We start from the raw sequence: 13,359 nt of genomic DNA, 5'->3' as shown, positions 1-13,359 counted from the left end.
TATTTTCTCTGTAAAGCCCCATCACAGCCTTCCAGCACTCAGGAACACCAGACAGCACTTCAGCACTAAGCTTGGGGGCCATTTTAAACAGTGAAATCAGCAAAACAAAAGTACAAAAATGTGAAAAAAGTGTCACTAAACAGACCATGAAAAGGACACGTTTACAATATGAGAGTAAAACAAGAAGGCAGAACACTGCCTTCCTCAACCAGGAATGTGTGCCTCACAGACCACAGATTTTGCAGCTCTGCACATCTCTGGGTCTGACGGCGAGTATGCCATGAGTACTGATTTGGGGGATGAAAAAATAAATTTTAGTGAGTAGGCAAATTCACAAATATAAAATCTACAAATAATGAGGATCGACTGTAAATTAATAGCATTCAAGATGTCCCAAGCTTTTTCTTCCAAATTTGAATTTATTTTGTTTCAACTTTCTTTATCATTTTTGGAGGATTTATAAAATCCTTTCTAAGGAACTTCAAAATGAAACCAAAGATATTTTCTCTTGGTCTCCAAAAGTAGAAACAGTACTTCATTATTTATCATCTGACAGAAATAAATAAAATTTTCATAATTACTTAGGTTACAGAGGAGAAATTATGCTAACAAAGAATTCTCTAGAAGATTTCAAAGTTGAAATTCTTCCTTTCAGAGGAGAAAAAAAATTATGGGGAGAAAAATTAAGGCAAGTAGGATACTACATGTTCTTATTTTTCAGAATAGTAATAAAATTGATACTTAGAAACAAAGATTTAGATACTATTTAGTAAGTTTAATTATATCTTACAGAGAATGATTAATACAAAATAAAATAAATCTCAGGACTCCTTTTTAAATTGGATGAAGTATCAAATGAAACAGTGGCCAAACAGGAAAATGAATATTATTCAAGAATTTCTGTTTTCCTGGAATTATGTGAACATGGCTATCAACTTAATTAATTTTCATCATTTTAATAGAATAGTCAAGTAATGCTCCCTGGCAGAGCTATTATACGCTGTTTCACTTTAAGGGCCAAATATTCATGTTTGATTCTGTACTACCTGCAAATGCACTGATGTACATGAGTACATGTACATGCAAACGTCTCATGTGGACAGGAGACTCAAAAGCCTGGCACTAATGGCTACTGAACAGGGATTAGTAACCAAACTGAGCAGCCTTGAACACTCAGTGGTACCGTGGACAAATGTCACATCAGTTGAGATAGTTATTTTAATTTAGTCTCATGGATTAGAATTTCATATTTTGGTCTCTATTATCATATCTCACATTTCAAAGTTAACTTTCTGTTCCTAAAGTCCTATACTGCCATGGCACAGTAGCTGGGATGACATAAATGCAAATTAACAATTTTAGGAAGATTTTGGCATTTGTCAAAAATAAAGTCTTTGAAAAATATTTACCAAGAAGAGTGCATAAAGCTTCTTGTTTAAATAAATGTTAAGCAAACAGCCACTATCATCTCTAAATGACCTGTTGTACCCCTACCTGACAACATTTTAGGCATATTACATCTATGGTTATTATGCACATATGGTGCTTTTCCTTCCACAAAAGCTCTTTTGGTGTTACATAGCTTAATTTTAGCCAGCCCTGGTGGTCTGGTGCTTAAGACTCAGTGCTCTCATTGCTGCGACTGGGGATTTATCTCCCTGTCAGGGAACCATAGCATCAGTCTGCAGGTTCTCACACTGTGGTGGCTGCATGTTGCTGTGATGCTGAAAGCTATGCCACTGGTATTTCAAATATCAGCAGGGTAACACACGGTGGACAGGTTTCAGCAGAGCATCTGGACTAAGACAGACAAGGAAGAAGGCCCTGGCCACCCAATTCCGAAAAAACTAGCCATGAAAACCCTATGAATGGCAGCAGAGCACTGTCTGATACAGTGCTGGAAGGTGAGAGGATGGTGCAAAAATACCAGGCAGGGTTCCGCTCTGCTGTACACAGGGTTGCTAGGAGCTGGACTTGACTCAATGGCACTAACAACAAACTTAATTTTAATATTCTAAACTGTAAAATTATTCAGTTAATGCTAACATGGTTTTAGAAATAGGTTTTAATACAGGACCAGGGTAAATATAAATGGTAGGGTATCATCTCATTAACATGATTTGTGACATATCAGTTGGACAGCAGATAGAAGAAAGAATGTTCTAATTCACTTATGATAAAATCTCTTATGGTCAACTCATGGCTTCTTGTTAAAGACGTAAGATTGAGTACATATATTTATCACCTTTCGCTCCTATTAAAATGAAAGAAAAGGAACAAAAAAGGTAGAATCTAAACCTAAAAGAGAAGGAAAACAGGATGTTGAATGGACATGAGATTTCAACAGGTTTCTGTAAGATGAAAGTAGGAGTGGTTACTAAGGAAGCCAGGAAAAGGGAGGAGGGGGATCATCTGGAACAGTGCAGGGAGGGAAGAAGTTTATCTACCTTGCAGAACCCTTAAGAGGTTTTTGGGGGTCCAAAATATTGTATCAATATGAGAATAATTCAGAATAAAGTAAGGAACAAAAATGAGAGGATTAACGTCTGTGAGTCACTGTTTCCTTTCTTACACAACAATGAAAATAAGATCCCTCTTTACAATTTTTGCGAGAATTAAATGAAATAATATATGTAAATGAAACACTAGACCACAACCTATCCCCCAACAAACATACGTCACGTGTCTAGAATGCTTAGGCATCTATTCCAACCCCTTTCCCTTATCCAGGTAAAACGAAAAAGGGTTTTCTCTAAAGAAATTGAATGACCCTAGAGAAAAGACGTCCCTCCTCTTCTCCTAACATTTACAAGTGGCCCAGCATAACGTGCTTTCAAATCAATCAGCCCAAAGCAGGGGCCACCAGCCCTAACAATGCATACATCTATAAATCAACTCATTATTGTCTCAAAGACTCAATATTCAATTATTAAAGCGTGGCTGAAACACTCACAATTATTTGGTTTATTTTTTCCTGATTTCTTCCAGTGACTCTTCAGTAAAAGTTAACAATTTAATTTTTATCTTAATCTAATAGGTATAATTATAAAATCTTATACTCTACAGATTATATATTTTGAGAATTTGCCTAGAGTAGGAATCCACTGAGGCTCTGCTATATTTGAATATAGTAAAAAGTTGCATCTTTCTCCCAATTTTAACCTTTCCAGTCCACTTGGGACCCCCTTGAGGGCTACCAAGAAACTCCTAAGGCAGTGTTTCTTAAATTTGGATTATAAATGTGTGACTGAGCTAAAACAAAACAAAAGCAATGGGATAATGTCAAAAGGGACATTAGAAGCCAATTTGGAGGAGCTCCTATTGGTGACAACTGAAACAATATGGGCATCAAAATAAAAGTAAGGATAGTAATGGATTATAATTCATCCTATAAAAAGAGAATCCATGAGCCTACACTGATGATCAATAAATATATAAATAAAGAAGAAAGGAAAGCTCTTCCTTACAGTAAAATGCTGACCGACAAAGATAGAAGGAATAATGAAGTTAGGAAAATCATCATTTTGCAAGCACGATAGAAAAAATAATTCAGGCAAGAATTACCAATGGATGCTGAATCTGGAGTTATGATAAAGAATGAAATATTTACAGAGTCTCAAAGTATCTCCCCACATATTACTCATTAATTACAGAAAGAAATTAAGAAATCAGACAGTACTTAACCAAATGATTAAGATCAACCTTTACCAGTAAGAGACAAATGAACAGTACGTGCCTCTGGATGTGATATACTCTAAGAAGGACACAATATCAATTATACAGTACTCCAACCAAAAATGTATAACCTGAAACAAATCATGTGGAATATCAGAGAAACCCAAATGGAGTCTGTAAACGAGATAATTCTTTTCTTCAAAAATGCCAAGGCCGTGAAGTCAAAGAAAGGTGGAGGAACCATTTCAGATTAAAGGAGACTAAAAAACATGGCATCTAAGTGCAGTATGTGGACTGGATCTTGTACTGGGGAAAAAAATTGCAATAATTTTTTATTTTTATTATTCTATTATTGGGATAATTTAAAAAACTAGACATATGGGCTGAAATTGGATAAAAATATATCTATGTTAAATTTTCTGAATTTGGTAACTGTTCAGTGGGTATTCAGGGTATATTCTTGTTCTTAGGAAACACACTGAAGTGTTAAGCCATAATGTATGCAACCTAGTCTCAAGTGGTTTAGAAAACCAGTAACATCTACCTCTAGATAGAATGATACACCAAAGTTACAAATTTTTTTAAATTGGTAAATCTGGGTACAGGTTATATACTAGATATTTTTATTAATCTTACAACCTTTCTGTAAACAGAAATCTGGTTGTGGAATCCAGGCATGTGAATTTGAAAAAACTCTGAGTCTGACGTGCACTCAGATTAAGAATGACTGCCCTTGGGCTTAATGTAATACAGACTGAACGCCACGATTAAGGAGATGAGTGCTCAGCACTATGGTTTAAGGGTAGTAGGAGATCTGGCAGGGAAAACATCAACATAGCCAGTAAGAAATATTTTTGCCATTTTTCATAGAAATTTTTATTTTAAAGGGGAGAGAAAATTTTTAAAGAAAGCAGGAACAAAATACCCCTTTAATTTATTTTGTGTGTGTACATTTAAGGCTTGGAATTTCTGGGTGTGTTCCCACACGATATTCATTTATATAATATTTAATAATATAATTATTAAACATATAAATTGTTTTTGTACTATACATTGCCATTTATTTAATGCTTGCTCTGTGCCAAGCATTCTGTTAAAGTTTTTATATGTTATCTCATTTTAATCCTTAAACAACCCTAATGGTTAAATACTATTCTAATTTTACAGCTCAAGAAATAGTGACCCAGAGAGGTTAAGCAACTTTTCCTGAGATCTCATAGCTGGGAAATAGAAAATTTAGGATTCAAACTCAGGTCTGAGTCCAAAGCTTTTATTCTTAACCACCAAACCTTATGCCCAGAGCTGTTAGAGCCCACGAATGGCAAAGGGAATCCACCATCTGTTTCTTTATCACTGGCTCTCATCTCTTTTACCCCTGACACTGCTTACTACCTCCACTATTGTTCCCAGCTACAGCTTCTATTTCAGGCTACTGTTCTTGTGGAAAGCACACAGGCTCTGATGTGAAAAAAGATCTGGTTCAGACTCTAACACAGAATCTGATTAGCCTGCGGTCTTTATTTTCCTCATCAGAAAAATAACGGATAATTCTTATCGCATGGGGCTTAGAAGGGATAACATTTAGAGAAGCTAGCTCATAGTAGGTAATTTACAGTAAGAGGTAGTTTTGTAGTCAGCCCTCATCTCCTTTTAAACGATAACTCTTATACAGAGTATACCTGATTATTTTGGATTTAATTACCTGAGCAGTTATAATCCTGATTTTAAATTTCACTAATTTAGGATCTGTGAAATTTGGAGAGATGCCATTTACCTTTCCTAGGAAAAAATAACAACTAGTAAATATATAAAGTAAGAAAAAGCTAACTTTGCTTAGATTGATACACTATGTATAAAAAGAGAGTTGGGCAAATAAGATCAAGTATTTAGCGATCAGTCAGTGATAACAGAGATACCATTTTGGCAGTTAATTACTACCATCATCTTCAATCACTATCGACATGTTTCTAGAAATGAAAACTTCAAGACTTCATGGGAAGATTCAACAAGTCAAAAGGCCTTTTGCAATATCACAAAATAAATGTCAATTAATAAGAAGAAATTTCTACTAAAGATCTTTATAACACCGTCACATCTCCAGTAATTTGAATTATAAAGTGCTTTGTGGATAGTATGTTAACTTCTTAGATCTTTGAAATCAATGTTTCAAAAATCATTGAGATTGGTATTAAGCCTGTTTCTTGATTACAGAATACTAATATTTAGTCAAACATATATTCATTAAGACAATAATAATTTTGGACTCACCTATCATATTGTGCTTTTATTCAATTTTATTATAGTTTACTTATGAAAGGAAATAAAAATTAAAATTATACACACACACACACACACACACACACACACACACACATATATACAAGCAGTCCTTGCTTTGTATGGTACTGTGCTAGCTACTGGTTAAAAGCTATGGGACCATGGGACCATGGGACCGTCAAAGCAAGGCCACAGTTCTAATATGCATGAGTTTCAGTTAACATGGTACCATGTGAAGTAAGAACCGTCTATAAATACTAAGATGAGGAATTGATTCCACACAATAGGCTACATGGATAAACCCAGTACCAAACACAGTGCCTTAGACATATAAAGTACTCAGTAAATATCTTTTGACTGGATGAATGGATGAATGGCAAACAATGCTAAAAAGCTTAGGGGCGGGTGCAGTGGCACAGCGGTTAAGTTCACATGTTCTGCTTTGGCGGCCTGGGCTCCACCGGTTCAGATCCTGGATGCAGACATGGCACGGCTTGGCAAGCCATGCTGTGGTAGGTGTCCCACATAGAAAGTAGAGGAAGATGGGCACGGATGTTAGCTCAGGGCCAGTCTTCCTCAGCAAAAAGAGGAGGATTGGCAGTAGTTGGCTCAGGGCTAATCTTCCTCAAAATAATAATAAAAAAAAAACCTAATTAAATGAAGCTTGACTTAAACTTCACATCTTTTAAAAATTAACTCAAAATGGATAATAGACTTAAAATGTAAAGCATAAAATCATAAAACTCTTAGGAAAATACGTAGAAGGAAATACTAGGGATCTAGGGCTAGGCAAAGAGTTCTCAAACTTGACATCAAAAGCACGATCCATAAAAGCAAAAACTGATAAAGCGGACCTGATCACAATTAACAACTTTCGCTCTCTAAAATCCCATGTGAAGAAGATAAAAACATAAGCTACAGACTGAGAGAAAATATTTGCAAACCACATACCCGACATAGAACTAGTATCTAGACCAAATAAATAACCCTCAAAACTCAACAGTAAAAAATCAAACAATTCAATTAAAAATGGCAAAAGATATGAACAGATATTTTGCCAAAGAAGAAAGTGTACAGGAGATCTCTGCATATTTCTTGCAACTGCATGTCTCTACAATTATCTCAAAAAAAAAAAAAAGACAGAGAATTGTACATGGGTGAATTTTATAGTATGTTAATGATACCTCAACAAACTCCTTTAAAAAAAAGAATTAGAAACTCCAATGAATGCTCTAAAGAAGGTGACCAAGGACACAGAAAGTATAGCGTAATTTGAGAAACGTTAACTATTTTATATTTCAGGAAATCCAACTAGCTATTAAAAATCTATGACCTATGAATTATCTCTAACTTCCTGGAATTTACGATACTATAGCTCAAAAGAAGACAGCATCAAGGAATACAAACCCTTAAAGATATAATGATATTTTGAATATTTACATCGGATCCTATTTACGCAGGAATTGACAATAACTGGGTAAAAGCATAAATGCAAAAAGATTGATATTTGTGTGCCTCTGACTTGGTGCAACTAAAAAAAAATTAAAGAGAAAACGTATAATTACTTACGCCGGTTTACCAAAAACATCACCACACCATTAAACTTGAATACAACCTCCACTTCCTCATTCCTCAAAACATACAAAACTAACATAACCTCCATTAATAAACCTGACTAAAAATCAAAGTATATAAACTAAAGTGAATTAATCTGGATTGCTTCAAATAATATTGCCATATTTCTAATATGTGGAAATGATCTTATTAAAAATATTTTCAAAATCAAAGGAAGTTTTGTTTAAATCTCCTGAATTCTTGTATAACCTAGTTTCTATTAAAATAACAATAGCAACCTTAATAATAACACTTTTATTATGCACTGAATAATTATTTGGAAGAGCCTACCTTTTTAAAAAAAACTGAGTAGACCTTTTTGGTTTTTAAAATTAATTTCTAGTTTTATTATGCTGAGATTAGAGAACGTGGGCTACTGATGTCTGCTTAAGAGAAATAGGTAGGTTTTCTTGACACTGCTATTCTGGAGGGTGAATTTAAAATTGGAGCTCCAATTACACCATATGCTGTGTGACCTGAGATATTTCAGACAAGGTTTCTGAGCTTCAGTTTCCTAAAAAGTGGGGGAAACCACTCCTCTCTATTTTACAGGGTTGCATGAACCTTAACTGAGATAACATATATAAAAACATCTTTTAATTGGTACAGCACTATTTAGGTCCTGACTCACTTTTATTTTCTAATGCAAAAAAAAAAAAAAGAAACAGCTATAATTTTATGACATGATTTTGGATATAGTTCTCTCATTTTTTAAAAAAGAAATACAGTTTTAGTCTAAACAAATCTTTTATAACATACCATGAAGGCCCTTCCACCTAGCAGGCAGTATGAGTTAGATAAATTACCAACAACTACATCAGTTACTAATTTACTAAAGCTTGTAAGAAAAATAATACTTTTCTATTTACTTCCAGTAGATGGTTACTTTCTAAAAGAGATGGTCTTTTTGACCGACTATTTGTAATGTCTTGTTCTCTTTTCCAAAGAGTAGAGTATTACCACAAAAGAATCAGAAATTATTTTATAAATAGCTGTTGGTCTATCTAATATAAAGGCTATCTGTAAAATATTAAGCAGCTTTAATCAAAACATCTCTATGTAATAAGTTAAACATCAAATAAAGCACTATTCTATAAGAAAAGGGTAACTGCACTGATGCTTTTAGTAATTCTGTGGCACTAAGATTCAAATAGCACATGCTGTGGTGACAACTATATGTAATAATGGTTTATAATTTAGGTGGAGAATGCACAGTGGAGGATGAGAAGACTAGAAAGGAGGCTGGAGGTCTCAAAAAAGCATTCTTCTTTAAATGCTTTTGTTTGAAGCAAACCAATTCCATAAGTCTCTTCCTGAGCAAACAGTGTTAAATCACTGGTATGTGATGATAGACACATAAATAACCTCATTTAAATACTCATTATAAAAGGTTAGTTTTCTTCAACATTTCTTAAATACCTAAATAGGGGAATCTTAAGAAATTTCCTATCTCAGATAAAGATATAAAACGTATATCAAAAGAGACGTCTTTAAAATGTAAATTCTACTAAGACTTAAAAGATGAAGAAATTCACTTATTTATATTTTTTTAGAAATTTTCAATTAGAAAGTAACAACTGGAGTTTTGATGATTTTAAGTTTTAAAAATCTTTAAGTGATATCATGTGACATTACTCAATGGCATAAGAACATGGGAGATTCAGTGAGAAAATATTTTCTATGACATTTAGAGTCAAATTTGCAGCCCAACGTTTATTTCTCTACTTCCAAAAGGAGAGACCACCAAAGCAGTTTAGAACAGACAAAGAAGAGAAATTTGGAAAAAAAAAAAAGAGAGACAGAGAGCGAAGGGAAAAAAGGAAAAAACCTGATAACCAATCACACTCCTAAAATTGAAAAGCAACAAATGTTGAGAAATGAAGGAAGAGTACGTCAGTAAGGAGGTCTTTCTAAGGAGAAAAGGGAAATAGCTAAGTACCAAGAGGTCACAAGGTACATTAAACACATAAAGAACACCCAGTCATTAAATTTAAAGATCTGGTCCTGCAAGAGCAGTTTTTGTTACTAAAAGGCATACCATGTGTAGTTTGTTTTTTTTTTTTTTAAATTCAAAAAGATTTACAATATTACTTTGTTTTCTGAAGGTTTTTTCCGGTTCTTTAATTGGATTCTATAATGAGTGTTACCAAGTGGCATCTAAATAAATGTAAAAATTAAAATGTGTCATTTAAATGTAACCAAAAAGCTGAGAACTGTAGGCTTATTTAATTTCTTAGGCTTGTTTTGCAAGAAACATTCTACTGTTTTTAACTTTTAAATAAATTTATCATACTTCTCACTAGCATTATTTTTAATGCACTGGTTCTTACTTAACTGCACTATTTATTCAACCCAACTGTAATCAGCAGCTGCCATGGCAGCATATGCAAACCCACCTCCTTGGGGCACATGACACTCCATGTCCACTAACCACAATGGCCATTCCATTGTGAGTTGTGGAATTAAAAAAACAAAACAAAACAAAAACTGTAATTCTCACAGAATTGCTTTTACAGAAATAAGACAAGGTATTAAAATAAAATAAACATTAAGGGCAACCTGAAATACAAGGGAAGTTAGAAATGAGGTGACAAAACATCTAATAATGAAAAGAGACTGACACAAACATAGATTTGATTCAGGCTCCTACTCTTAACTGGTTGTATGGGGCAAGTCCCTTATATTTGGAAGTCTCAGTTTCCTCACCTGTAAAACAAGGGTTTTAAACTTGATGATCCCTAAGGTTTTGTTTAGCTATAAAATTCTACGATTCTGTAAAATGAGAAAAAAATCCTACAAAGTAAAATAAAATGAAGAGGTGATGGAGATAGGTGTGTATGTATGTGTGGATATAGAATCTCTCTTTTCCATCTCTCTGTTCCCCAGGTTTATAACTTCTACCAACCACTACTCAATATGAGCAAACAGGGGCTCTCCACACACGGCTCTTGCTAAAATTTTGTTCCTTCATTCAAACAGCTTACGAAATTCTATGGAATGTATTCTTGAAGAATACGCGAACTGCTCATCACAGAGCTAAACTCCCACAACTTGCTGCCTAAACTTGAAACCACAAATATCTTTTCTCATTTCTGTATCACTAAAATACTTGCCCCAAATATGACATAAACTTATTCAAGTCAGGAAGTTTTCATTTTATTTTAGAATTTATGTCAATAAATTGGTCAGAAAAACAAAACGAGAAAAAATAAAGAAACAGGGAACACAAGTTTCTAGTAGATGTATTTCTTAAAGTTGTTTTAAAATTTTAAGTAAAATAATTCAATGAAAGAGCAACATGAGTTAAATGTATATTTCATAGATTTCAGTATTAATGATTTGATGCTTTATCACAGGCCAGACAAGACGTTAGCCTCAGTTTCCAAATTGGAATCAAGATGTAGGTAAAAAAATAGTTGTACATAGCAGCTGGTAGTAACAAAACCATCATTTTAATGACTAATTTCAACGCACTGTGATCAAAGAAAAGATAATCTCTTGGTAATTTGATCTTTTTATATTGTTAAATGAAGAAAATTACTATCTTTTAATCTATGCAAAGGCACAATAAACACACAAAACATTCCCTATTAAACTGATCATATATAATAAATTATGACGCATGTTTTAGCTTATGTAGCAGTTATTACCATAAGATATTTTGTGGGTGGAAGTATTTCAATTGTGTTATTTTCTCAAGCATCTGTTAAAACTTTGCAGACATCTAATGGCCCAAAACTACATTAGTTTATTGGCTGTAACCTACTATAAATGAACTATGTTAAACTGATAGGGAGCCCTGACTTAAAAGCCAAATTTACAATTTGAGAATTGACACATTCAGGCTGGTTAAGCTCCTGAAGTATAAAAGATAAACTTAAATAATACTTTACTAACAGATAAAGATACACAACATCTTTCAAACCTAGAAGCAGCACAGGCAATTTTATAGTGGATCACAGACAAAAGAGTGTCACAACAAACCCTGAAGCTTGTACCTTTAAATTCCAATAAGTGTATATGGTTCACTAACAAAAGTTGTGCTGGTGACTTACAGCCAGGTAATGCTGAAAGAAGATGCCTGCCACCTAATAATACTTACGACAGACATACAAGACACATTTCTATTCTATGACACACCTCTTTCATCCTTATTGGATCTCATACCAACATAAAGACTGTCACTGACCTGCATTCTTTCTAATCTAGAACGGCTTACTTCTAGCCTTTCCTAACTTTTCTCCTCCTTAAAAGCTATCTTCGCTCATGTTTATTTTGATACAATTTCAACCACATAAAATGGCAATAGGTAAGGAATATCCAGTCTCCAGCTGTGATATGCTCTGCTCATGAACACCCTAAAAACACAAACATTCCTCACACACATCATCCCTCAGGTAGTTTCCTAGAGCCCCTCTTCAGATAATTAGTAGGAAAAAAGACCAAAAAAAAAAAAAAAAAAACCTTTACCAAGAGAGAGAATGCTTGTACAAGTTTCTTTCTTTACAACCTGTCACTTCTCCTTGTCTGACTGCATTTCTGTAGGACGCATTTTTGATCAATTATTTCCACCTATTAATTCCTAAAAGTTATCAGCAAGACTATCTGTGTTAGGCAGCCTCTAGAAGATCCTTAGCATCCTGAGATTCATGCCCTTGTATAATCCTCTCTCCAATGATTCTGAGTTGGACTTACTGACTCCCTTCTAACAAATACAATAAGGCAGTACTGACAGACAATACCACTTTTGAGATGAGGTTATAAAAGACTATAGAGAATCTTGGGTGCTGACTGCTCAACCTAGGGGAAGCCAACTGTCATACTGTGAGGTGGACCTATGGAGAAGCCCATGTGGTGGAGAACCCAGGCTTGCCAACAACCAGGAAAGCCCACTTGGAAATGGATCCTCCTCCCCCTGGATGGAGCCTTCATATGAGATCACAGCCCCCAACTACAGCTGGCCTACAACCTCACGAAAGAACTTGAGTCACAGGCGCTCTGCTAAGCTGCTTCAGAATTTCTGACCCACAGAGACTGAGATAATAAATGTTTGTTGTTTTAAGTGGCTAAGTTTTGGGGTAATCTGTTACTCAGCAATAGATAACACAGTATCTCATCAGACAAATTGTAGAGTCAACTTGATAAAAATGGGAAGTTCCCTGGTCAATCTGAAAAACAGAATAAAATTTATTTTTCATTCTGAGATCTCAATTTTGTAAGCCATTTTCTTAGGGGGAAAAACCCCTCATATCCCAGAAACACGGTTACCGAAATCCAAATATTAAAAGAAAGAGAAGGAAAGTTGAAATGGAAAACATAAATTAGTTTCGCTTTGCAGTAATAAAGGTCACGATATATAGATTTGGAGATTAACACCTAGGATCCTTGAAAATAAAAATTCCACTTGTTAAAATAAGTAGATACAAATATTAAATTACTAAACACATACAGGGCCTGAAATTTAAAAAAAACAAAGAAACAACTTAAATGCTGAGGATTGAGATTCATTTACGTAATTTGACCCAAAGAATATTTGAGCACCCACCATGTAAGAAACTAGAGTCCACGCAGAGAGAGACAAACAAGAGACGATAAATTAAGAATTTGCCGAATTTATAACCAAAGTTTGACGGCTGAAGCAACTGGGAATCCACTGTGACCTTAACTGTATGTGTTTGCATTCATCTCACTGGAAAGTATGTAAAGAATCGAAAACTGTGCCTACGCACCAAAACCCCCCCACAAAAACCCACCGCACTTGAAAAGCAACACTTGGGCAAGAGAGTAATCCTT

General features: G+C 34.5%; 1 protein-coding gene across 1 annotated transcript in view; it reads right to left on the bottom strand.

The window, feature by feature from the left end:
• The window catches only part of FBXO8 (F-box protein 8), a 40,480-nt gene that overhangs the window by 26,519 nt on the left and 602 nt on the right, over positions 1–13,359 (bottom strand). The window lies entirely within an intron of this gene.

The sequence above is a fragment of the Equus caballus genome, chromosome 2, assembly GCF_041296265.1.
Source record: "Equus caballus isolate H_3958 breed thoroughbred chromosome 2, TB-T2T, whole genome shotgun sequence".
Lineage (NCBI taxonomy): Eukaryota > Metazoa > Chordata > Mammalia > Perissodactyla > Equidae > Equus > Equus caballus.
This window is presented reverse-complemented; position numbering and strand designations above follow the sequence as displayed.